The sequence below is a fragment of the Mustela lutreola genome, chromosome 5 (assembly GCF_030435805.1).
Source record: "Mustela lutreola isolate mMusLut2 chromosome 5, mMusLut2.pri, whole genome shotgun sequence".
Classification (NCBI taxonomy): Eukaryota; Metazoa; Chordata; class Mammalia; order Carnivora; family Mustelidae; genus Mustela; species Mustela lutreola.
This window is the reverse complement of record NC_081294.1, coordinates 25,333,234-25,357,600: the sequence shown is the minus strand read 5'-3', so window position 1 is coordinate 25,357,600 and position 24,367 is coordinate 25,333,234. Positions and strand designations below refer to the sequence as shown.

General features: G+C 47.9%; 1 protein-coding gene across 7 annotated transcripts in view; it reads right to left on the bottom strand.

Moving 5' to 3' along the window:
• PDZD2 (PDZ domain containing 2) overlaps positions 1 to 24,367 on the bottom strand; it is a 355,674-nt gene that overhangs the window by 123,538 nt on the left and 207,769 nt on the right. The window contains exon 1 of one of the 7 annotated variants that reach the window (XM_059173725.1): positions 8,074 to 8,288. The exons of the other annotated variants lie outside the window; for them this stretch is intronic. The gene's annotated coding sequence lies outside the window, so the exon portion shown is untranslated. Of the gene's footprint in view, positions 1 to 8,073; positions 8,289 to 24,367 lie in introns of those variants that run through there. 7 annotated transcript variants of the gene reach the window in all.

The following is a 24,367-nucleotide window of genomic DNA, read 5'->3' as shown; positions in this document are numbered from 1 at the left end:
TTCTGGTAAATGAACATCTAAATATCAAATGGTAGCTTGTAGGAGAGGCAAGCTGGCTGGCTTTCTTTCCTTCATCATGCACCTCTCTGACATCTCATAATAATGTATTTAAATGCATAAAATGTCTAAGATTACAAAGAAAACCAATTATGTTGAAATAGAAAACCCTAAATGTCTTAAAATGTATACCACTTAAAATTTTTTATATATTTTTAGAAGATTTTATTTATTTGAGAGAGAGAGAAAGAGCATGAGTGGTGGGCTGAGGGAGAGGGAGAGGGAGAAGCAGACGCCTGCCTGAGCACAGAGCCTGATGCGGAACTCGATCCCAGGACCCTGAGATCACAACCTGAGCCAAAGGCAGACACTTAACCAACTGAGCCACCCAGGGGTCTCTGTGCTTCTTTATTAACACACTAAATAAGAAGATCTACCAACAGGTTTATTTTTTTTTTATTAGTTTTTAAAGATTTAATTTATTTACTTGTCAGAGAGAGTGAGAGAGAGAGAAAGCACACACAAGCAGGCAGAGTGCCAGGCAGAGGCAGCGAGAGAAGCAGGCTCCCCACTGAGCAAGGAGCCCGATGCGGGGCTCTATCCCAGAACCTTGGGATCATGACCTGAGTTGAAGGCAGTGGCTTAACCAACTGAGCCACCCAGCCGTCCCTACCAACAGGTTTATTAACTGATGTATTTTCAAAGTTGTAGTGAGCAGAATGTTGGAAGATATCTGCTACAGAAACTATGCCTCATCTCTACTGGTGCCCAGCCTGGGGACCGCTAACACTACTGTGCTTTGTTCCCTACAGCCATTACTGAATGGTAGTGATAACAAACATTAAATTGTCCTTCCTTTCAGGTTCACAGTTGCACTACAATCTATTATTAGAATCTAGGTTAAAAGTAAGAGATGCTTAAGGATCCCAGGCAAAAGGAGGTAGAAAAGTCGTGCTCCAAATCTGTCTCTGTCTGATTTTAGTTTGAGCACAGCTGGTTGGATCACTTCCTTCTCTGATAGCAACTGCATTTGCCTTTTTGGCTTTTGTCTGCCAGCTTTGATGCGAGTTCCTACTAGAAGATGAGCGCTTAGATGTTTCAGGAGTACTTTTTTTTTTTTTTCCAAAGAGTTTTATTTATTTATTTGACAGACAGAGATCACAGGTAGGCAGAGAGGCAGGCAGAGAGAGGAAGCAGGCCCCCTGCTGAGCAGAGAGCCCGTTGCAGGACTGGATCCGAGGAGGCTAGGATCATGACCTTAGCCGAAGGCAGAGGCTTTAACCCACTGAGCCACCCAGGCGCCCTCAGGAGTTCTTTTGATCGAATCTTTTTGGTTGGAGTCCCAAATATTTCTGAAACAGAAAGGCCAGGCTCCGTTCTGAATACCATCACACTGAGTAACTAAAATAATCCCATTTTGCAGGAAGCTGCCTTCTCCATCTGCATAGGTACTTCCATTCAAATGTGGATTTAATACAAATTACTGACTCTGAAACATTCTCCCTGCTCTGCCCGAGGGCTTGGGGCAGGCTCCTTGTCTCTTGGATTGTAGGCAAGGCACCTTTTCCAGGTGGTTTTCTTGCCAAGTATAAGCAACACTTCCCACAGCCATGTCAACGGTGGTTCTCAAAATAAGATCCGTTTTCAGAAAAAGCCAACACCGATTTGTCTCTGAATTTCAAAATTGTACATCCAAGCCATCTACACTGGCTCTGCAGGCCTTTCCCCCTCACACTAACCAAAGTGCCGTGAAAGCAAAATGGAACTGAGCACATCAGCCCTGGGGAATTCATGTGACACTCCGTTTGAACTCTCACAGAAAAGTCGCTACTACACAATGAGGCGTTTCTCCAACCAACACAAATCAAGTGAGCATGTTTCAGCCACGTTTACAGAAAGGAAGAGTGACCTACAAACTTGAGCCACAGTCTCCCACTAAGATTTTTGCTCAAAACCAGCCACGTCTCCAGCTCCACGTGAGTATCATGAATTATTTTCTGTTTGCTGTCCTTCTCCAAAATGAACACACACACACTGCTCTCGCATTAGTTTGTCTTGAGCTTGGCCTGCTCATCTGAAAAAGAGGGCTAAACTTTGCATTTTGAACACCTGGCGATGAATGAGTTGCATGACTTCTATCTAGTTCCCTGTCCATCCTGGCTCAGGGGCCGGTGACCTAGGATATGGTTCTAAGAAAGAAAATAGGCTGAAAGCAGGAGAAACCTTGAAGATTTTGAGGGCTAGCCTGCGGATGATAGGAGTCTATCGCGGTCAATCGTATCACCGTAAAACTGCTTATAAAATTCAGCCCTGTATTATTCTCGGTCATCAGGCCTAGGAAGGGGACTCTCTGGAGGCTTTGAGATCTTAGCTTTGAGACCACTCTGGTTCTGGAGTAAGCTAGACGTTGTCGGAGGAGTGGATGAAGGACCCACAGCATAAAGACTAAAGCTGAGGCAGATTCTCCACCCAGAAATCCCAGTGGCAACGAATGTAATTAATTAAGCCACCAGAATGCTGGAGCGATGACTCATGTTTCTCCTAGTGAAAGTTTGAAATAACTGACTCTACTCACTTTCAAGAGGAAGTGTTGAATTTTTGTTACCATTAGAAATGCTTAAGAATGTCTAATTAGTTAGAGACAGGAGAATCTCTAAGGTCTCACCATTATGAAAACAGGAGGATTCCCACCACGCAATGTCTGGTTGGGCCCCTGGGACCTTCATAAAATCTTCACCCACCAAGATGCCCCCAGGTACATACTCCGCTCCAGCATTCTGTCCTCCAACATTCCTTGACTAAGTTGAGGGAGAAGCTGAAGTCAAGCAAGTTCTAGCCTGTAAAAGGATTGTGCAAAGGACTTAGCCTTGCAAACCCAAGCCGTACCCTTCATTTCTGCCACCTTCTCCCCTGCAGCGCTTAGAGGCAATTTTCTGTTTCCTCTCCAGGTCTTTATTGCTCCCATGCCAAGACTGCCTTGCATTGGTTACAATCAAATACCTACGATGTTTTCCAAAGCCCGCAGCTTATTGCCAACATTTGGCCCTTTAGCCCACGGGCAGATGTCTGGGAACTTTAGGCAAAGTGTTATAAGATGAAGACTAAGGTAGAATTTGGCAAGTAAAAGGCGAAGGCGTGGTTCCTTGGAAGACAGACCCTCCACTGAGTGATAGAACCAGCCCGCAGGAGAAAGGAACACTTTATCTGAAGCAGCAGAAACTAGAGCAAAAGGCATGGGTACAGGGTTGCTCTTCTAAGACCACCATGATGAATCCGGAGACTCACGCTATTTAAATAAAGGTCAACTATGGTGCCTTTGAATTCCCTCCCACCTCCCTCTGGCTTGAGCACTGCTATTTGTGTTCTGCTTTGTGTGGGAATTCTAAATTGTTCAATGCAAGACCATTTTTTTTTTTTTTGAATGGGAGGGAAGACAGTCTCTAAGAATTTTTAAGCTTCTGTTAAAAGAGCAAGGTTTGGGAAGATATAATGTGGAAACAGAAGGCCACCTATCTACCCTTTAAGGGAGAAATCTGCAAATGTTCTTTGCCCCGCCCCCCAAGTCTGAGGAGTCCCACTGAAACAGAGGCCTTTTAACTGAACTGCTTCCCAAGGGCCACTCCGGTTATTCCGTGGACTTGCCCTATTTTGCCAATTTCCATCTTCTAATTTGGGAAGAAGATGAGCAGAAATTAGGCAAAGAAGATAGTCCAAGTAAATCTTGCTTTAGGTACACCTGATAGCCTCCAAACCTCAACGTTACCAAAAGTAAAAAGTAAAGCTTCTCTTTTACCAAAGGAATCACTTTGGGTCCTTCTAAGGGCCAAGTTCCTCTGGTGCACGTAGAATATAGTTACATTGCTTCTTCAGGAAGAGATCGTGAAAAGGGAGACAGATCTAGAGCCCAGGTCCATTGCTGCCATAGCCTGACTCATTGCACAGGGACTTTGTATCTAAGCTGGGACTGTGAGCTCAACCCGTGCCTTACTGAGGCCATCTATGGAATGCAGTGTAGTGGGGCTACATGCCCCCACACACTCAGATTTAACAAACCATGGTAACCTAAGGGAGTGGGCCACCAGGGAGAGCAAAGCCATCAGAAGGTGTCCGAGTAGGCCACACTCAGCCTCCTCCTTTGCTAAGCAGAGCAGGTGTCTTGTTAATGGAAGAGAGATGCTGCCATCTTATTCCCTGGCCACTAAAGAAACAGCAGAGCTTCAGAGAGGACTTGCAAGGTGAGAAAAATGTGGTGTCCCTGGCCCCCACTGCAGGATATGTCTAGGAAGGATATTTGGGTGCATTGCCTACAGAGGTTCTTAAGAGGGACAGAATCTGTATGTGAACACAAAGCCACACAACGGGATCCCTGCCAGCCACTGAGATGGGAAATTACTGATTCCCTTTCATGGACATGATCACTAAGTCTCCCTTTCTAGCTCAGAATCATAACTTCTATTAGGTTGGCTGTTCCTCTCTTCCAGATTTTCATACTTTTGCACACGGAGGCACACATTTAGCTCCGTCTTTTATCCTATTCACCATCAGGAAAAAGCTGATGAGTAGAGTTCAGATTCCAGCCCTGTTAAGATAGCCAAAAGGAGGGGGCAGATGCTCTAGCTTCCAGCGGACACACCTGCCCTCCCAATATGCTATAAATGAGTTGGCTAATTAAGTGCAGCTCGTGTCTTATCCACCAGCTTAGCTCATGATCAGACTTTGCTTGACGGTTTCTGTCTCTTTATGAGCCACCTTGGTCACATGGCTCAGAAATGAAAAGGTCCCTCATGCCACTTTGGGATACCAGGTAGTTCTAGAGCTCTTAGATACATATCGCCACTCACGCAGACGAACACGTGACTTGCCCTCTAATCTTGGCCTGCTGGGAACCCAAAGCTGACCCTTCACCCCAGAGCCTACCCCATTAAATCTGGCCACACAGCACTACGCCCTCTTGGGCAAGCTTCATAAATTCCCTCACGTGCTGTGCTTCCTAACTGCTCCTTGCTTGGGGAGTCCAGGCCTCAGTCTGCTCGGCTTCTAGTCGAGTTTCAGCAGTTACGCAAATCAGGTTTCTGACTATGTCTGAGAAATTCCAGCGCGTACAGGAAGAGCAGGTTACTTAATCTCTATATTCAGAGCCAAACTCCTTTCTAAACACAGGCAAAGGTGCTGCCTTGCTCACAAGGTAGATTAAAGGACCCACCCTTGCCAGCTCTGACAATTTGACTTGACAAGTGCATCGCCGCCATCTTGTTTTCTAGCCCTGAACCCCCACGGGACACCAGCCTATACATATTTTCATACTTCATCATTGGTTTTCATCTGTCAAACTGGACCCCACCCCCATTCTTCTCCACTGACAGCATCCAGTTTCCAAATACAGGATACTAGATGGCTGAAGTGTCTTGGAGAAAAAATTAATACTGACTGTTTTGTTTTTCTTCTTAAACTGCAATCTCCTTATGAGAAACTTTTCTGTATTTCTGCAGTGGACAATGAGCTTCTTACAGAAGTCTGCTCCACATCCAGGCCTGCAGTTTTGACACAAGTTAAACATGAGCAAGGTCACCAGATTTTCCTCTTCCCTTATTAGAAATGACATTAACAATGAAATACTGTGCTGGGTGGAAGAGAATTGCATGTTCAGGGGAAAGGCTGGTGGACCTATAGTAGGCTTTCTTAGAGCGCAATAAAGGAACACTGTTCTGGATATGAGAAAACATGACATTCACATAGTTCACTATCTTTTTTTATTACAGAAAATGTCTTTTTTTTTTCTCCCAGAGTGGCAATACCAAACAACTCAGATCGTAGAATTCTGGCCAGCATTCGGTCCACAAAAGAGGAACAAGGAAATGGATCATTTTTGTGTAAGTAAGCAGGGTGTTTTGTTCCCTATCAGTTCCTTCCAGTGGGGGGCATGATCAAATATGGTGGGTCTGTCTCGTAGATGGCTTTGCCAGCAGGTCCACCAACAAGGGGACTGGGCAAAATCCAACCATATTGCACAGTTTGTCTGACGTTTCTTTCCCACTGATCGGACCCTGCAGAAAATCTTCCAGCTTCCCTGCTCCCGGATCAACCCTTTTGAAGGCAATAATGCCATTTAACAGACTGATGAATGATAATCAGTTTCCAAACAACAACTCATGGAAGCTGTGGAGGACTTGAGCTGTGTCAACCCATTGATCATTCTGGTCATGAATGATGTTAAAAATTAGAGGTCAGGGGCACCTGGGTGGCTCAGTGGGTTGAGGCCTCTGCCTTCGGCTCAGGTCATGATCTCAGGGTCCTGGGATCAAGCCCTGCATCGGGCTCTCTGCTCAGCGGGGAGCCTGCTTCCCCCTTTCTCTCTGCCTGCTTCTCTGCCTACTTGGGATCTCTCTCTCTGTGTCAAATAAGTAAATAAAATATTAAAAAAAAAAAAATCAGAGGTCAGCAACTATTTTCTCTAAGAGGTCCTAGAGAAAATATCCTAGGCTCTGCAGATCGTATCTGTCGTATCTGTCCCTGTCCTATAGTCTTCTTTGTTGATCTCTTTAACCCTTTAAAATGTAAAATACATATTTAGCTCCTGAGCCCCACAAAAACAGGCTGAGACAGGCTGGATTTGGTCCACAGGCACAGTTGGCTAACCTCTGACGGATTCCAGAATGGACCCTGTAAAAGAGTCTGTCCCCCAGCTCACCTTAATTCACTGCAAAAGGGGCCCCACCCATCCTCTGGAGAGCGGGCCAGAAAGAACAGGAGTCGGGGGTGGTGGGGAACAGAGAGGCTGTGTCGAACACCCTGTACACTCCCACCCCACCACTGCCATGGGCTTCGCTGTGGAAGGCAGAGAAGTCAGAGGGAAAAAGAAACCAGAGATAAGGTGTAGGCTGCCCTGACTGAGCACAGCCATCTCCTAGCCCTCCAGGCCTACAATGCAAAGCCGAAAGATTGGGGCTCCAGGTGAGGTCGCAGCCAGCTGGGAGGTGAAGCAGCTCTCACCCCGGCCTCCCCAGACACACCCCAGTGGCTAACAGGGCATTCTCAAAAGCGCAACCCGAAGATCACCGACATTCAGGCTGGACTAATCCATCGAAATATTAAATTCTTGATCTGATTCTGGTGCTCCTATCACACTGACCACACACACACACCATCTCTGACTTCCCCAGGTCAGCTCAACTCCACGACTCTGACCACTTCATTGTGGGGGGTGGGCGGGGAATCCACGTCAGATTATCCGGGCGCCTTGCAGAGGCAAGGCCTGGCAGTGGTTTAGAAACCCAGGCTTGGGGTGGTCTTTATTCCCTTCTGGTCCTCTCTGGCCAGCCTCAGCAACGGAAAGGATGCTGTGAGACGCAGCTACGACAGGAGCCACAGATCCGTCTTCCAGTTCTCCCTGCATGTGGCTGGGACCCTTGGCCCTCCTCATTTATTTTCTACTTCTGAGTGTGAGGATGTCACCGTGACAGTTTCCAACCCTCTGCCCCTCCCCCCATGACAAATACTCAGGATCCACACTTCACTTTCCAATTCCCTGTCTTAGAAGCTGAGCAGAGAACGGCTGCCTTAATGGAGAAAACATTAGTGCATTCAGGCTTCACTCTGGATCCCAGTCAATTTCTGGATATTTCCCAGCTGTTATACATCTACCTCCTTTCTTACAAAAGCCAGCAAAAATTAGCAAGCACCTTATCGGCGCTGAAGTATGAAAACACAGCAACGGTCAAGTCTGAAAATCAGTTTCTGGTTGGCTATCTTCAAAGTCTGTGTTCTAAAACAGGGCCTGCCTGCAGTTCATTTCTCTCTGCCCGTTTTAAAATCAGTTTTCACTAACCGCTGTGCGATCCTGGGTGACTGTTTTTAAAGCAAACCCCCAGAACGTCACCGTCATTTGGTCATCAAGCGACTAAGTGAGAAAAACTCTCGCTTGGGCAGATATCAGCACAATTTAGGCGAGGTCTGTTTCTTATGTCAATATTATCTACTCACTTCTCATGTGCTTTAAAAAATAATAATAATAAGACCAAAGAAGCTGGGTTCAGAGAGAAGATGCGATTCTCTGCCCTGCTCGGGCGCCCCTCTTACCTGCTTCTGAGCAGATCAGGTGAGCGCGCCCCGCTATGCTTCACGGCCGCTTGACCAGGACAGGCTCCAAAGTTTGTTGTGCTTCATTTCCCTTCTCCATTCCGTTCTTTAAAGTCCCGGGCTATTAGCTATCTACAAAAATGTGAGCCATGCCAGCGCGTGCTCCGACTTCCTGCCCGCTCCCCATGCCCTACTGAGCTTAGGAGCAGATTTTCTCTCTCCTCCTCCAGCTTCACCTCCGGAGCTCCGGGCCCCACCCACAGCACTCAGATCATTTTTCATTTATGAGTGCATCCAGCTACACTGTGTTTGTAAGAGAATGAGCCAACTCTTGCCCCGCCAGGACGCTGGAACCACGCTGCTACACGCGGCTTTAATGTGCCAGGAGTACGCGGGAGAATTAGATCCTGGCAGAAGTCATCTGTGGTTTCCTTCCTCCTGCAGGTGTCTGCGGAGCCAGCTTCCATCCACAGAGGACCCACGGCGGGCTGATGGGGCTACAGTAACGTCACGACACAGACACCACCACGTCCCGAGGAGCACTGAAGATTTTGACCAAAATACCCCCAAACATGAAGCTAGAACCATCAGTTGAGAAACTTACAACCCAGTGACCTATTTTTGTTTGCACTTCTTAAAGGGCCGGCCTTCTTATTGCATTTAAATGGGAATAAAAATTGAGACTTTAAAAGATCTTATAAAGAAGCCCATTGGTAAGTAAAAGACCATTTGTTTCAAAAAAAAAAAAGCCCATTGTCATGATGATCCCAAATCTAAACTTTCCTACTCTAACAACACTCCCATCTTCCATCCCAGACCGCTGATCCCCAGAATGGAGATTATGAGCCAGTTCCTGAGAAAACTTACCTAGCTAGAATGACAGCAACGATAAAGTTGGTAAGATTTTATCAGGAAGTAGAAATTTTAAACATAGGCGCTCCTCCCCCACCAAACCAACGTACATAGACCGTGACTCCCGCTATGCATAAAATTTGCCTTATTTGCAGCTGGAGCAAAAGGGGTCATTCATGTACCATCAACCAGAGACACAGGTCTGGAAACCTCATGGCCTTCAGAGTGGGTATGAAAATTTACATAAAGCTATTAAAATGGGCGTGATGTCTTGTTATTAAAATACTGACAGCCTTTTAGCAGCTACACTTGTTGGGAGCAAAAAAGCTCCACTGCAGTCAGTCTCAGGTCATACTTCTGGGAAAGATGGAAAAACTGTGAGGTTTTAGAATTAATATTAGTCTCTTTTTCCTCTGTTCATTTACTTTATTTTCTTATAATTTTTAAAAGATTTTATTTATTTGTCAGAGAGAAAGACAGAGTGAACACAAGCAGGGAGGGGCCGGGGCGGTGGCGGGCAGAGGGAGAAGCAGGCTCCCCGCTGAGCAGGGAGCCCGATGCGGGACTTGATCCCAGGACCCTGGGATCATGACCTGAGCCATAGGCAGGTGCGTAACTGACTAAACCACCCAAGCATCCCTTCGTTATTTATTTACAGAGTTTTATCCAATATGAATTTCCCTCTATGAATCTCCTGTTGTCAAAAGCTAGTCCCAATCAGCAGGGTAAGTTCTTCAATATAAAAATTTAAGAAATTTTTCTATATTAAAAACCTGATGACTTAGTATCCAGATTTAAAGAAAGACTGGTTTTTCTTTAATAAGATGGTTAAAAGTTAAAACATCCCCTAAGAAGAAAATGCTATACATTTTTCACATGTTTCAAATGGGTTCTAGTTGTCTAGTCTAGCCTAATCTAATACCACACCCTTGAACAAAGCAGGTGAACTGCTTTTTACAGATGAGAACAAGAAAAGCAAGACACGAGGTCACTGGCATATACGTGATGTTTCACTGGTGGGGTGGAGAGGGAGCTGAGGAGAAAGTCAGTTCCTAGTTTCCAAGCCCAAGCAGGGAATCCCAGACCTGTCCAAATTTTCACGTGCAATCTGGGGCCTGAAAGTTGATCACATTGGGGCCCTTTTGGGATTCACCTCTCCAGTTCTGGGGCAATCGACTTGCTCTGAGTTTAAGCTAAGAAGAAGAAGGTCTGTTCTTCAAAACATTTTAGATGTGAGGGAAAAGGGGGGCGGCTAATGTTTTCTTGGCCCATGACCAACTATGGTCTTAATCAGAGGTAAAGTTTGTCTGTAGAATATTCTCTCCAGTATTAGTTTGTGAGATCGCCAAAAATCTATGGTGAAACCAGTTATTCCGCCTCTCCCCCATTCTCTCAACAAAGGGCGGATAATATATATTATATAATTTTGCTTTAAGGAGAATTGCTGCTACATTTACTCACAAAACTAGCCACGCAGCGTGTACCAGGACACAGCAAGTACAGAAGCCATGAGAAATCTCTAACCATCCAAGGTCTGAGGAGGGTGAGATTTGGGTCAAACTGCCCCAGGTGGGAATCTGGAGCTCTGCGTTCTTCTCACCTACCTTAGGAGGGTGGTTTCTGAACTCAGGAGACCACCGTGCCCTCCGCCACTGTCCCCTGGGAGGAGCTCTAAGCATCCCTTAGCTCCACCTTCTCATTGTGGAGGTGTTGAAACAGATGCCCAGAGAGAGAGAGGAGAAAGCTTGCTAAGGTTATGGCATAGTAGAGACTAGAGATTAGAACTTGGGTCTTCCTTGCTCAAATTCTAGGACAGCGCTAGGGGGACACGCTGTAGATAGACCTTCAGAGCCAAGAACTATGGGCCCCGGGCTCAGGAACGGCTCTCTAGCCAGTCACAAAGGAAGCACGAGAAGGACAGGGAGCTAGAAAGGGATCCGAGCAATCCCCCAATAGGGAAAGAAGGCAACAGTGCCACACGAGGCATGAGACGCTCTGGGTCCCTCTCCCACAGAACCGAAAGCAGGAACACAAATAGCTCTTTGTACAGCCCCGTTCACGGCAGTCAAAAGGTGGAGGCAACCCAAGGGCTCACTAACTGACAAGCATAGAATATTACGCAGCCTTAAAAAGGGAGGAAATTCTGACACACGCTCCATAGGGTTGAACCTTGGGGACATGATGCCGAGTGAGTGAACCGGTCACCCAACAGTGACTATCAGACGCTTCCTCTTGCAGGAGGCACTAAGAGTAGCCAGCTCCACAGAGACACAAAGTGGAATGGTGAGTGCCAGAGGCTGGGGGGAGGGCGAGCATGGAGTCAGTGTTTAATGGGGACAGCGTCTACAGAGGTTCTGTTTGGCAAGACAAGATGTCCAGGAGACGGACGGAGGAGGTGGTGGCCCAGCAGTGTGGACAGACATAGGACCACAGAACTGTACACTTAAAAATAGCTGAAATGGTAAATCTTATATTACAGATGCTTTTAAAAAAGCCAATGGAACCTGGACTTTCTTTGCAACTGCCCATTGGCCCATCCTATGGCCATCATGCTTCCTGTCACTAAGAGCCATGACGTGAAAAGACCACCCTGAGTAAAACTCATCAATGACTGGAAAACAACAGGAAGCACTAAAGTTTCCTCCTCTCTCCTCCCCACCCCCGGTCAGAAGTAACTCCAGGGAAGTTAGGAACGCGGACAGCACGCTCAGTTTGCTTCTGTATTCTGTGCCGGAGAGGACCGTGGTGATAGGGCCAGGCGACCCCCTCTAGCCGCTGCAGGCAGGGGGAGCCGGGCCTGGAACCGTGAACCCACAGCTCCCTTCCAACTCGGGCCACCAAGGCAGAGAGCTCCTAACCAGCCCCGGGGAAGCTCCACGCGGCTGCCGGCTGTCCTTTGCTCCACGCAGCTCTCCCGCCGCCCTCAGCCCTGCAGCGTGGACGGACGCCGTCATGCGTTTTTGGTCCCTGCTTGTCTACGGAACTGGTTTTTGTTTTGTTTTGTTTTGCAGCTGAATCTGACCCATGAGACCAAAAGTCTGGCGGATGCCACTGCCTTCAGCTCTGCTCAGCCTGGCTCTGTCTCCAAGCTCAACTGGCCTCCTCCCCGCGGGCAGCCAGGGTGAGACCCGGAGAGGCACCAGCATCGCTCCGCCCCCCTTCCCTGGCTTGTGCCCCCCACCTTCACAGCAGTGGCTATCAAGCCAGCGCCTCCAGTTTCTCTCTCACCCTCCGGCTTCCTCCCGAGCTTCAGACCCAGATCTTTGCCTGTCTGGTGTCCTGCCCCAGCGGCACACGCCGCCGCCTCTCACACTCGGCCTCCCCCTGAACAAAACCCATCATGCTCTCCCGCAGATCGGCACCTCCTCCTCCAGCCCCTCTTGTGATTGAGGTCATCCCAGGTCACCCAGCGCACAAGTCACCCCCCACGGGCCTCTCCCCTTCACACTCGCTCTTGGGTCCTGCCTGCTCGACTCTGTCCATCTTTCGATGTCCCCTCTCCTGGACTCGGTCACATTTGGGACCTCGATTCCCAATTCTTCTCTCTTCCTCAGTTGTTTCCTCCTCCAATCTGTCCTGCGCACAGAGACATCACTGGCAAGCCTGTAAGATCTGTTGGATAATCTCTCATGGCTCAAAGGATAAAGCCTAATATCTCTACTCTTGACCCAGCCCCAACGCCTGCACCATGACACACTGGCTACTGCTCCTTTTCCTCTGTCTACGCTTTTCACACAGACCAGGGGTGTTCGGGGGAGGGGGAATTTCACCCCCCCATCCCCCTGGATGGGAAGGAGAGTGCTTGTTCCTGGCATCGGATGGGTAGAGGCCAGAGATAGGGCTAAGTATGTTACAATGCCCTCGTCAGTTCTTGCAGCAAAGCAGAGGCGAGGTGGGTTCTTATGGCGCTGGGCTACACTGTGCTTATGACCATGACGGCTTCCCGCTCTCGGGCTGCAAGCGTACATGTTGTCAGGGTGCAGAAAGGTAGATGATCGAGAGCAGCGGCTCAAGCAAGAGCCGTGGGGGATGCTGAGAACTGGAACAGCCATCTCTTTCTTAAGCATCCAGATTCAACACCCGAAAACCCTGAGCTGCATCATTGCGGCTTCTGCGAGGCTCTTGGGCAGGGGTGAGGTGTTCACCTCCTCGGCGCTTGCTCCATTGGAAGGGCTGGATCCACAATTACTGGAAAGCTCCCTCTTGTTGCGTTTGGAGCCTGGCATACCCCTAAGTTCTAGTAAGTAGACGGAAAAACAGGATAAAGCTCTCTTCATGTCAGATCCTTAAAACTGTTTCGCTGTCCTTTTGAATATTTTTTCTCAAGGGTTCCTTCTTTGTAATCTTCCTAATTACCTTATTCTAGTTCTCCCACAAATACATCCTATAAAATGCCAGTCTGAGAAGATGCCCTATGGAAGAAGAGCTCCATGGTCCAATACGCCTGAGAAGTGTTGACACGAAGGCTCCCTTTGACTGGTGCATCCAGATCTTATATGATCAAACAGTTACCACCCCTGTCTTTTTAGAATATAACTTATTAATAGCAAACACGCGTGTTAAGGACTTCTCAAGCACTGTCAAGCATTCTCCTTGGCCATCTGATTTGTCCTCCCTTCTAGATGGGGCACTCTTTGGTTTAAATTTCCACGTGTGCGCAGGGACGTGTCAGCACCCCTAACTCAGTCCCTGTCTCTGGGGCTCGGATGGGTCTCCCCTCACCCTTCCCTTCTTCAAGCTTGTCTCCACATCTCCACCACTGCTCAGCTTTCTTCAGGAGGGAGCAGTCTTAGGAAAAGATAGAGGGAGGAAATGAGAGTTCTGCTATGGTCGGCCCTTGTCAGTGAATGGGGGTACACATCAGTGTGCCCCAAGGACCTGAGGTCTCAGACAATGACACATGATTCTTAAGACCATCTTTCTAGAATCAAGGCCCATTAATGAGGATTAGGTCAGTCCATTCAAAAAAAAAAAGTAAGTCTCTTCTGAACACAGATGGAGAAAAGGACCAATGGTTGTGGACCAGGAAAACCTCACTTCAGAGAAGCAAGAAGTCTCTAGGATGTACACGACCAGACCCACACCAGCCATGCTCCTCCCCAGAGCACTGGACCAGCCCAGGCCCTCGCTTCAAGGCATTTATACCTCCTCCTTGGCCCCCAGCTGAGGACAAACTTCTTAGACCCACTAGCCACTGGTCTCAGCCACAATAGCAATGCTCGGTCCCTGCCTTCTGTCCTGGCTTGTCAGTCCAATCAATCTTTTGTATTAGGACAGTTTCTTTAAAAGAAATGGAGACATTTTGGGTTTTGGAAACTTTTAAATCCACCCCATCCCAACTTCAACTCATTCCTGGGACTCCTGCCCCAGACCTGAGGACCCCCATGGACTGGGCTGTGAGTGTCAATAACTCACACCAGCTGAGCACAGGGAACAAGCAATTTCCTTAGCCAATGCCACCAGCTTCCTTCGGCTGGAGACTTCTCCCTAATGCCTCTCCTGGGCCTGGGCTCTCCAGCCCTGTGAGCATCCCTACAGGCATTTCCCCAAAGACTTCCACAAGATTACCCTGCAAGACCAGAATCAGACAAGTAATTAGTAAGAGTCTCTTGTGAGCACTTGTGCTGGGCTGGCAAGACCCCATTCATTTGAAAAGATTCCCACCATGGCAATGCCACATGTGCAGGAGAAGTGATGGGTAAAGGCAGCCAGGGAGGGTCCAGCATTTCCCCAGGGAGGTGCCACAATGGGCTGGGGTCAACAAGACTGACCTTTCCAGGAAGTGGATCTAAAGGAAAGCCTCAAAGTCGGCTTCTTGGTCTTGGCATTTCCCACAGTTCCCTACTTCTCCCCCTCATAGACAAAAGGAAAATCCCCCCCCCCCCCCAGACAAAAGGAGTTTGGGGTCTCCAAGCCTTTGTATTTTATTTTCCCTACACCAATATGGTCAAATAGGGAAGATGCTACCATTCACGTGGTTTGCAGAAACTGACGGTGATGTGGATGTTTCCTTACTCCACTGAGGGAGGCAGGTGCACCCTAAACACACGGAGAGCGTAGAGGTACATGGAAGGCTCAGAGCAGCAGGCAGAGTCCCCAGCATTGTTTCCCTGCAGCAAGACAATAAGCTTAACTTCGACTCTGCCAGGTGCTAAGGGTTGACCAAGGGAAGCCACGGATGCTGTGCTGCTCTGGTCACCTGATCAGAGGGCACACTCCACACACACCACACTGTGGAAGGGAGCTGCAGGTACGTCTTGGAAGGGCTGGTGAGACACGTGTGAATGGACATATGTTTTTTCAGAGAAGTTTCTAGAACCAGCCAACTCCTCCCCCCACGCCCCCATCGGCTGCCGCTGTTCTGTAAGCCTAACGGTGGCAATGGACTTCCCCCCGGTGCTTGGAGTTTTAAAGGTTTATTGCACCCAGTCTGTTATTTTCAGATAGGAAACTAATTCCTCTTTTAAAAAAATGCAGCCCCCTAAGCTTACCAAGTTTACATTATGATTAAAAACTATTAGAGTCTCTCTTACTCAGGCAGGGAAAGGGTGGGTGAAGCCCTTGGAGGAAGAAATCCATCGAAACCACATGACACTCGATGACATGTTTGGGCTCAGCTGTACTGTCAAGTTATTTCTCATCTTTATCAGAAAGAAACTTCTCTCGGAATCATGCGTGTTTCCGTGCGGTAGAAATTTGACTTACAAAACCACAGTTTTCAGAAGCAATGATGAGGAAGCCGGTTCATATATGGAAATTTCTTTCTAGGAACCTCCAAACAATTAGTTATTTGTTTTCCCCCTGGTTTTTCCCACAAGAAGAATTTCTCTAAATAATTGGAGATTTCCCATGGGAAGAATCAGGCAATGGTGACTTCCAGGTCTTAAACGTTATCTGGAACAGTTTAAAAACAAAAGACCTAAGAATGTGCTTGACTGGCCTTGTAACAATGAAGACTCTGGCAGTTAAGAACAGCAGCCAGATCACAAAATTCCCAGTACCTCACAGGAGGGCGGGTCCTGGGGCAAAGTGTCTTTGATTTGTCCTCAACTGAGAATAGTGAGGTCCTCCTAGCACCAGCCCATTAAAGTGTGATTTTTTTAAAAACAATTTTATTTATTTATTTGACAGACAGAGATCACAAGTAGGCAGAGGGGCAGGCAGAGAGGGGAAGCAGCCTCCCCACCAAGCAGAGAGCTCTATGCGGGGCTCGATCCCAGGACCCTGAGATCATGACTCAAGCCGAAGGCAGAGGCTTTAACCCACTGAGCCACCCAGGCGCCCAAAAGTGTAATTTTTAAGATTCACGAGAAAGAGTTCACAGAAGGGCCTCAAGATTCTAATAAGCTAGACTCTCAGACCCTCATAGAAAATAAACTGGGCTCAGGAATTTCGAGAATTACTGAGCTACAACCTTTTGTGACATAGTTAATATATGGATTTCAGAGGCTGATTCTTAAAGATTTTTTTTTTTTTTTTTTTTTTTTATTTGACAGAGAGAGAAAGAGATCACAGGTAGGCAGGGGCGGGGGAACAGGCTCCCTGCTGAGCAGAGATTCCCGATGCGGGACTCCATCCCAGGACCCTGGGATCATGACCTGAGCCAAAGGCAGAGGCTTTAACCCACTGAGCCACCCAGGTGCCCCTCAGAGGCTGATTCTTGAGAGTGGAAAGGCTCAGGGTTTAAGTAATTTCCTAAATTACAGATCCGGGGAGAATTGCCAACCAAACCAGGTCTGCCCGTTACTTCCTTAAATCCTCTGTTCTCTCCTTTTTGGCACCGTTTTCTTACTCTGTCCCACTTGTCACAGAGAGTCTCTAAGGGGGACAGCCTATTTTGTGAACCAGGAGTGAGCTTCTGCTGATCCTCCACGGGTTAAGAGTGTTCTTGGCTTACTCACTCCGTGAACACTCATCAGGTGCCTCTTCGCCTCGCCTCCCTCATTCAGAAAAGTACAACGCATTTTCAGGGCTGTTGTTAAAATAGAGAGATGCTAATATCTGAGATCGTCTCAGCACTGACCACAGAGTGGCCTTCAAGAAATCATGGTTATAGGGACTCTTGTATGAAATCTACTCACTCCAGACCTATTTCTTCACCTCTACGTTTCCCCTCCACTGTTTTGACTTATTTAGATCACCAGCCAAATTATCCATGGCTTGTCTTGGTTCCCAAAGTTCCTGGCTTAATTGAAAGCGACAAGGGGGAAAGTGGGAAGGGAGAGCGGAAGGCTCGGGGCAGGGCGGTGATAAAAGATCCAGGAGCCCGTGCTGAGTGTCCCCCAAAGGGCTGCCAGCCCCAATCAAGCCACTGGTTACGTGACAAGAGGAGCAAAGAGGGGACCACACGCTGCCCAAGGTTTTTCCTGAACAGCCACACAGAGCACCCATGTGGAGTTCCAGCGAAAAACGTCGTGGCCGTCTTTCTGGGGAACGGCTTGTATCACGGGCAAGTGGGGCTTCCGCTGGGAAGAGCACAGCACCTGCCTTCCCGGGGCGCCAAGAGCTTCATGTACCTTAACTTTCCGAATTATTTCCTGTCAGGAGAGCCACGAGCCAGGTCCTTTTTTTTCTTTCTTTTTTTTTTTAATTGATGAAGAAATGGAAGAAAAAAAGAAGTAGAATGACCAAGGTCACTTTCAAAATTAGAGGAGAAGCCTGAACTAGATGAGCGCTGCCGCTTGAAGAGAAACGTCTCTGAGAGCCCCTGGAACCCCAAGGAGAGCCGTGGGTGTCCTGCTTTCCCCTTTCCATAGATTTTCTCTAAAATGCCTCCGGGGTGGGGGGGGGGGGGGATTCTGAAATACCCAGAATGATGTCCACGAATGATTTCCAGATGGTTCTTTCTCTGACTTGACTTCTCAGTCCCAGGAACTCTGGGTATTCACTCTACCTGGTTCTGTGAGAGCCGTAGGGGGTCAACACTTGCAGCTGAATGTGCCAGTAACACCCCCCCCCCGGCTCCGCCCCTGTCCTTCCCCGTCCAGCCTCAAGGGCACCTCCACTCTGAGCTCTCGGGGAACCCTTTCAGAAGAGAGGCTCTCCTCCTCGGCACAGTCTCCAGTGGAGGGTGATGCTGTTTCTTATTTCCTTTCTAGCTCTTCTTGGCCGCAGGTTTAGTGGCATTCTCCACCCGGCTGGTATTAAATGCCGTACACCTCCCAGTCCCAGAGCAAATGCAGACTCCTGAGTGTGGCCATCAAGCCCTCCGATGGGCAGACCCGGTCTTGCTCACCAGCTCCACCAGTTTCCAGCGCCGCTCCGAGCAGGCTGCTGTGTCCCGCCCCTCACTCAAGTGGTCCTGACTGCCTTCATCAGCCTTTTCCTCCCAGCCACATGCTTTCCAAGTCTGCGACTACTGCTCCTGAGTCTATAAACTGATTCACACGAGCTATATCTATCGTGGTGACAACGAACCCAAGGACCCCTAGGAAACCAGGACCGATTCTGACAGGAGGCTCACACCTCTGTCCTCTTTCACACTCAAGGAAACCGCCCTGTCCATCCTGGAGCTCCCTCCCCTCCTCAGGCTTTGGGTCGCTGCGTTTTATCTTTAGCCAAACGGAACACTCTTGCCCAAGGACAGCGAGGCAACATGTTTCTGCACTTGAAGCCCTTGGCAGATTACAAGGCCTCCAAAGAGTGGGAGTCACTGAAAACCCAGGGATCCTTGAGGAAAACATCTGAATGCTTGCAGGAGGCCACAGCCTCACAAAAGCAATGCTCGCATCAGGGCAGGCCGCGTCTAAAAACAGGTGCACCTGAATGAGGGCATCAGATGCTATCAGAAAGCACAGGAATGCCACACCTAGCTCCTGTGGTTTGCTTGCTGGGCTGGGACAGCCGGTGGCCCCAGTCTGAAGTGACACAAAAATGGCACAGGTGTCCTCACTCACCGATTGCTCAAAGGCAATCAGGAACCCTGTAGGAGGAGAACTCAGGCTCACACCTGGCTGAGGGCACACAAAAGGTAGCCTCCCGTTCACTACAATAGCAGCCAGAGCAGAGAAGCCGACACTCCGACACGACCGACAGTCTCTGAATGACGCCAGGAAGACACGCCTGCTCCAAGCCATGCAAACACAGCTGCCGGCATGGACGTCAACACCCTGTTCTAGAATGAACCGGGGAGGAAGGCTTTTTGTAAACACAGTGTGCTGAATCTAGAACATGTCCAGGGAGAAAAAAAATGGAAAAAAATAAATGCCAGCATAGCCCTCTCCCCCAAACTGTGGTTTGCCTTCCAAGGATTCAGCCTCTAGATTTTTTACGAGCATTTGCAAACAGTAAGAGCGTATATGGGCCTTACCCTCTCCCCACAGCAGCCCCGACGTGTGTTGAGAGGATAGAGCCCCTGCCAGAGCAGCATCCAATAAAGTCTCCTAAAAACAAGAGGCTCTGAATAAAAGGTTTCTGGTCCAAAGGTTCCAGCTAAAAAGGAAAATTTTCCCACTGATGGAGTGAAAACAGAACTGTGCTCAGAGAGGGGCCAAGAGCTCATTAACCTATCTGCATATGCCTGGTCCTTTCATCTATTTTCAAAAACAGGTCTGAGACTAATACTTGTATTGAAGCAGGCTAAGTGTTGAAACAAAAAAATGTTTTAAATCAATTAACAGTCATGCGAGAACATGTGTGGACACACACACACTAACACACACACACAGGGCAGATGAGAAGTTCCTTTCTCTTACATCTTCAGCCTTTGGTCTTTGAAACCTTCTAGGCTGTGCAGACATTAAGTGGCATGCTCACAAGCTGTCAGAAAGTTTGCAGTCAAACCCAGAAATACCTCTCTCTTCAGGAGAGAGCAGGGCTAGTTTGGAGAGCTGGCCTGCCTCTAGGCAGAAACATCTAGACTCTGACAAAGATGGTCCTTCCGGCTAGGCACCCAGGGGGTGAGCACCGAGGCACACAGGAGACGTGCTGCCTCTGCAGGACCACCACCCAGCACAGAAGGTCTGTGGCTGCTTGATGTGGCCGCTGGGGAGTAGGAACAGAATCTAGGGGAGGCGACAAGGTTGAAACTGATCTAGAAAGCACCAACTGTCACGGGCCCAGCGTTCTCCTTTCCTTTGCCCAGGCTTGAGAGCAGTAATCTAAGAAAATCTGGACATTTCCGGTAAAAGGTAATTCATCTACCTAGAGCGTAGGTGACAGGAGGGGAGGCAACATTGGTCTTCCCCATGCTCTCCTGCACAGGTCTGGAAACATCTAACATACCTTTTTTGAGAAAGTAAAGGTGTCCTGTAAAGACACCCTAGGGCTTTCCAAACAAACAGGAATTCATATCTCAAACTCTGCCTCTCTCCCAATGACAACAGGGCACGTTTTCACCATTTAAGGCTTTGTTCTTGTCCTACATTTTCATTCAACTCACCCTCTGCATATGCTGATCCCCGCCAGGCTTGCTGTGAATATTTCATGCTGCCCCCTCCTCCCTTACAGGCACAGGTCGGAATTACGGAGACTGCTCGCCCAGACACACGCTGGCCCGGACGCATGCTCACCGGGGCGCACGCTTATTCCACTGGCTTTCCACGTGAGCTATGTGCCAAGGGTGGCATGAACCCAGGGCAGACAGCTTCCTGCTGGAGCCAGAACCATCTCTGACCCTGAGTTATGGCCTCAGTTTCTTCATCTAGGAAAATAGGATCAGCAGTGGTGCTGATTTCACTGGGTGACCCCCAGATTTCCCCGTCCTCCAAAAATTTCCAAAATTTTTGGAAATTTCCAAAATTTTTCCAAAACCCCTAGATTTCCCCGTCCACCAAAATTTCCATGTCTCATGTTTCATGAGACGTGCACCATCCACTTAGAAAATTTTCCTTTTCAAAATGAGATCCTTACATCTTATTCCCAAAACCTTGAGTATGAACTGCTGGGAATGACCATGCAGATTTTTGTCATTAGTGATCTTCATTTGTGAAACTCACGAGTTTTTTTTTTTTTTTTCTTAAGATTTTATTTATTTGAGAGACAGAGAGACAGAGCGTGGGGGTGGGGGTGGGGTAGGAGAGGGAGAAAATCTCACGCAGACTCCCTGCTCAGCATGGAGTCGAAGTGGGGCCCTATCTCGCAACCCACAAGATCATGACCTGAGCTGAAACCGAGAATCAGACAACTAACTGAGCCAACAAGGTGCCCCCCAAACTCCCAAGTTTTTAATGTTTTAGAAGTGCATGGGCATGTGCCACATGAACGGAGAATTTTCCTAACTGTTCCATTCTGGGATCACCGGCCCTGGGGAGTTCCTGGAGGCACTGTGTGGTTGGGTCCGTGCCACTGAAGAGTTACAGACATTGACGTTTGTGTCACTGAGAGGCAGGCAGTGACATCTGGCTCCAGCTCTCTGCAGTTGAGAATGCTGGGGGTAGGGACAGGGGAAGGACAATGACCCAATTAAAATGCAAATGATTCCTCTGCTTGTTGCTGCTAAATGAACTGAAGGAAAATTAAAACAGATACTGCAAGCCATGGCCAAGTCAAGATTTCAAGACGACCAAAAAAATGCAAACCATCCCAAGATCTTTCGTGATGACTTTCTCTCTGATGTGTGAGTTCTAAACCCTATTCACAGTGAATAACCGTGCTGAGGAGGAAGATTTGTTTTCCCCAGTCACCTTCAGTGACTTAAACTTCAGTCCATGTGGTCATTTGATAACGTAAACTACCCACGTAATTCCCAGCTGAGAAAGACAAAACCCTCATGGGAAGCAAAAGCAGAGTGGGGGGAATGGCCTCACGGGCAAAGACTGTGGCTTCCTGAAAGGATGAGATTAAAGAACTGTGTGCCGGACACCGTGTCCAGAGGTCGAGCATTTAACTCTTATGATCACTCTTAGGGTCTTAATGTTTGTTTTCTTTTCTGGTTTTACAGACTAGGTGACCAGTCAGAAGCACGAATTACATTCGTCTGACCAAGCCCCGTTGAGAAGCAGACCATCAGCTAGTGCTTGGGGTTGTGTTCCTCGAGCTCCCAAACTAGTCTTCCCATCAACATCTTCCCCTCAAGTCCATTATTTTCAGACCTTGGACTTCCACTTGATGCTTTTCTCCACCGAAGCTGACAACCTGGAGACTGAAAGGGGTCCACAAAATGGCTCTTAGAAAGAAGAAGGATGCTAACTCTTTGGTCACTTGTTACTTTCGTTATCAGTGCGCTCAGGGTGTGGGACTCAGTGGATGAAAGCCCTGATTCAGGAGAGGCACTCTGTGGGAGGAGAGCTTCTGTTCCTTCCTGAGCATCCCACTGTGTGATTTTCAACTAGGACGCTGGAGTCTAGAGGAAAGGCTTCTGACAGGCAAATGTAATTTGGGAGACACCGTCGTGGTAGAGAGACTCCACCACAGGCGTGGCCAGCCTTCCACAGGGACCCTCGAGTTACCCCACTGTTGGTCATATCCAACGATGGTCAGAGCAGTAGAGCAGGATGAACTGGGCCCGGCACTCCGGGGAGCGAGGAAGTGTCCCTCTGTATCCATCAAGGCACAGGTACTGGGGACAGACACTGCCCATCTGATCTTAGCATGCTGCAGCCAAGGCTGGGGCTAGGACCGGTGTGACTTAAACATGGCAGAAACTGTCTGTTGGTTCATCAACCCCATTTATCAGAGAATCAGAAAACCCTCATTTCTCACATTTCCTCACAGTCAGCGTGCAGGCCCAGGAGCTAGTTTTCCCAGACCTGCCTGCAGAAGTGGGCCGTGGTCACGCACTGAGACCGGGCCTTGGGGTGAGTGCTGTGGAAGAGGGGCACGGTTCTGGCATTCTCTGCCCAGTCTTGGGCCTGGAGTGGTGGGGCTTTTTTTCTGCTAGAACAGTCCCGCCGTGTGGTTTGGCTCTTTTCCTGGCTCTGCAACATCTGAGTCTGATACTTGGTCCCTCCTAGAAATCCTATGAACCACCTAGCTAACATCTTTTAATGCATCCCTTTCTGCTTAAACTAGCTACAGGAATTTCGGTTGTTTGCAGCCAAAAGCCCTGCTGGGCTCAGCAAGGCAGAAAGCAGAGAAATGAAAGGAAGCTGGGAGGACAGGGGAAGCCAGCTGGCAGGAGCAGCAGGTGCCCACCTGCGCCAAGTCCGGGCTTCTCGACCCAGTGCTATGTGCCCAGCGAGGCCACACGGGGTCGTCCACAGAGCACAGGCTTTCGTGTGGGCTGGACCGGGGCTGATATCTCCACCCACTGCCCAATCTCTGGGTCTGCTGGGCCAGTTTCTCATAAACTCTGAGTCTCGGTTTACTCATCTACAAAATGGGAGCAGAGCTAATTACTTAATAAGGTCGTGGAGAGAATGAAACTAGATAATATGTGTAAACAGCCTGATGGAGAGCCTAAGGACCAGCAGTTGTTCCAGAAATAATACAGCTAGCCTGTCCCTTCCCCACAATCTTCGCTAACCGATTTGGCTTACATGCTAATATAGAGAAATATACCATGTGTGTCAAATCTATAAGATATTTTTTACTTAAACCTATCCTCACAAAAAGAGGAAGATATCTTATATTTGAGTCTATACACTTATATTATGAATCTCTCAATCAGTTTGGGTGGTAAAGTGCTATTTGGAGAAGACAATTATCTCAGGTCAATTGATGCTGATTTAGGTGTTTATAGAGGTCAGAACTGGTTTAAAATAAAAGGGGAAAATAAATTCGATGGTGAATTGAACAATTATTCCAGTGAGAAATGACCTTGCAATTTAGGTGCTGGATTTCTCTGTAGCAGAGTAGGTGCTGGTTCAAAAGCTTGAATTCCTAGATCTGACAGCTGGTTTGAATCCTGGCTCTGCCTTTCATGAGCTGTGTGACTTTGAGCAAGTTTCTTAACCTCTCTGGACCTTAATTCCCACAGTAAAATAAGATAATAATGGTATCTTTCCCACAAGGTTGTTCTGAGGAATAAGTAATAGAGATAATACAGTAATAAGTAATACTGGTAAAGCATCTATGCCGTGTTCAGCACATAGCAAATGTGCTCATAAATCAGGCTAGTCCTGGATGAAGGCAGGAGAATGCTGCCAAGGGTATATAGGCATGGATTCTTGTGGTCCTGGATAGAAGGTCCAGTGACAGCACTGTATGTAGATATAAAAATTTCTGTCCCTCAAACAGTGATGATGGAAATGAAGGTAACTGTTCCACTCTGAAAAACGGACTTACCGGACTTAAACTGTGGCTCTGAGTTTGAATACATTTGCTTTATAAAAGATATGAGTGTGAGAAGGAATATTCAAAATTAATAGACCATTAACATTTTACGTGGTATTTTAAATATGGGTGAATTAAATTAATAAAGCAGATACTACAGACATGACTATTTCATGCATACTGCTATATTACTGGTATACCGAATACTATCTATCAGTGTCCTAAAATACTATTTCCTGTATATTTATGTGGGCCAAAAACCTTCTTGTAGATCTTCGTATTTATATGT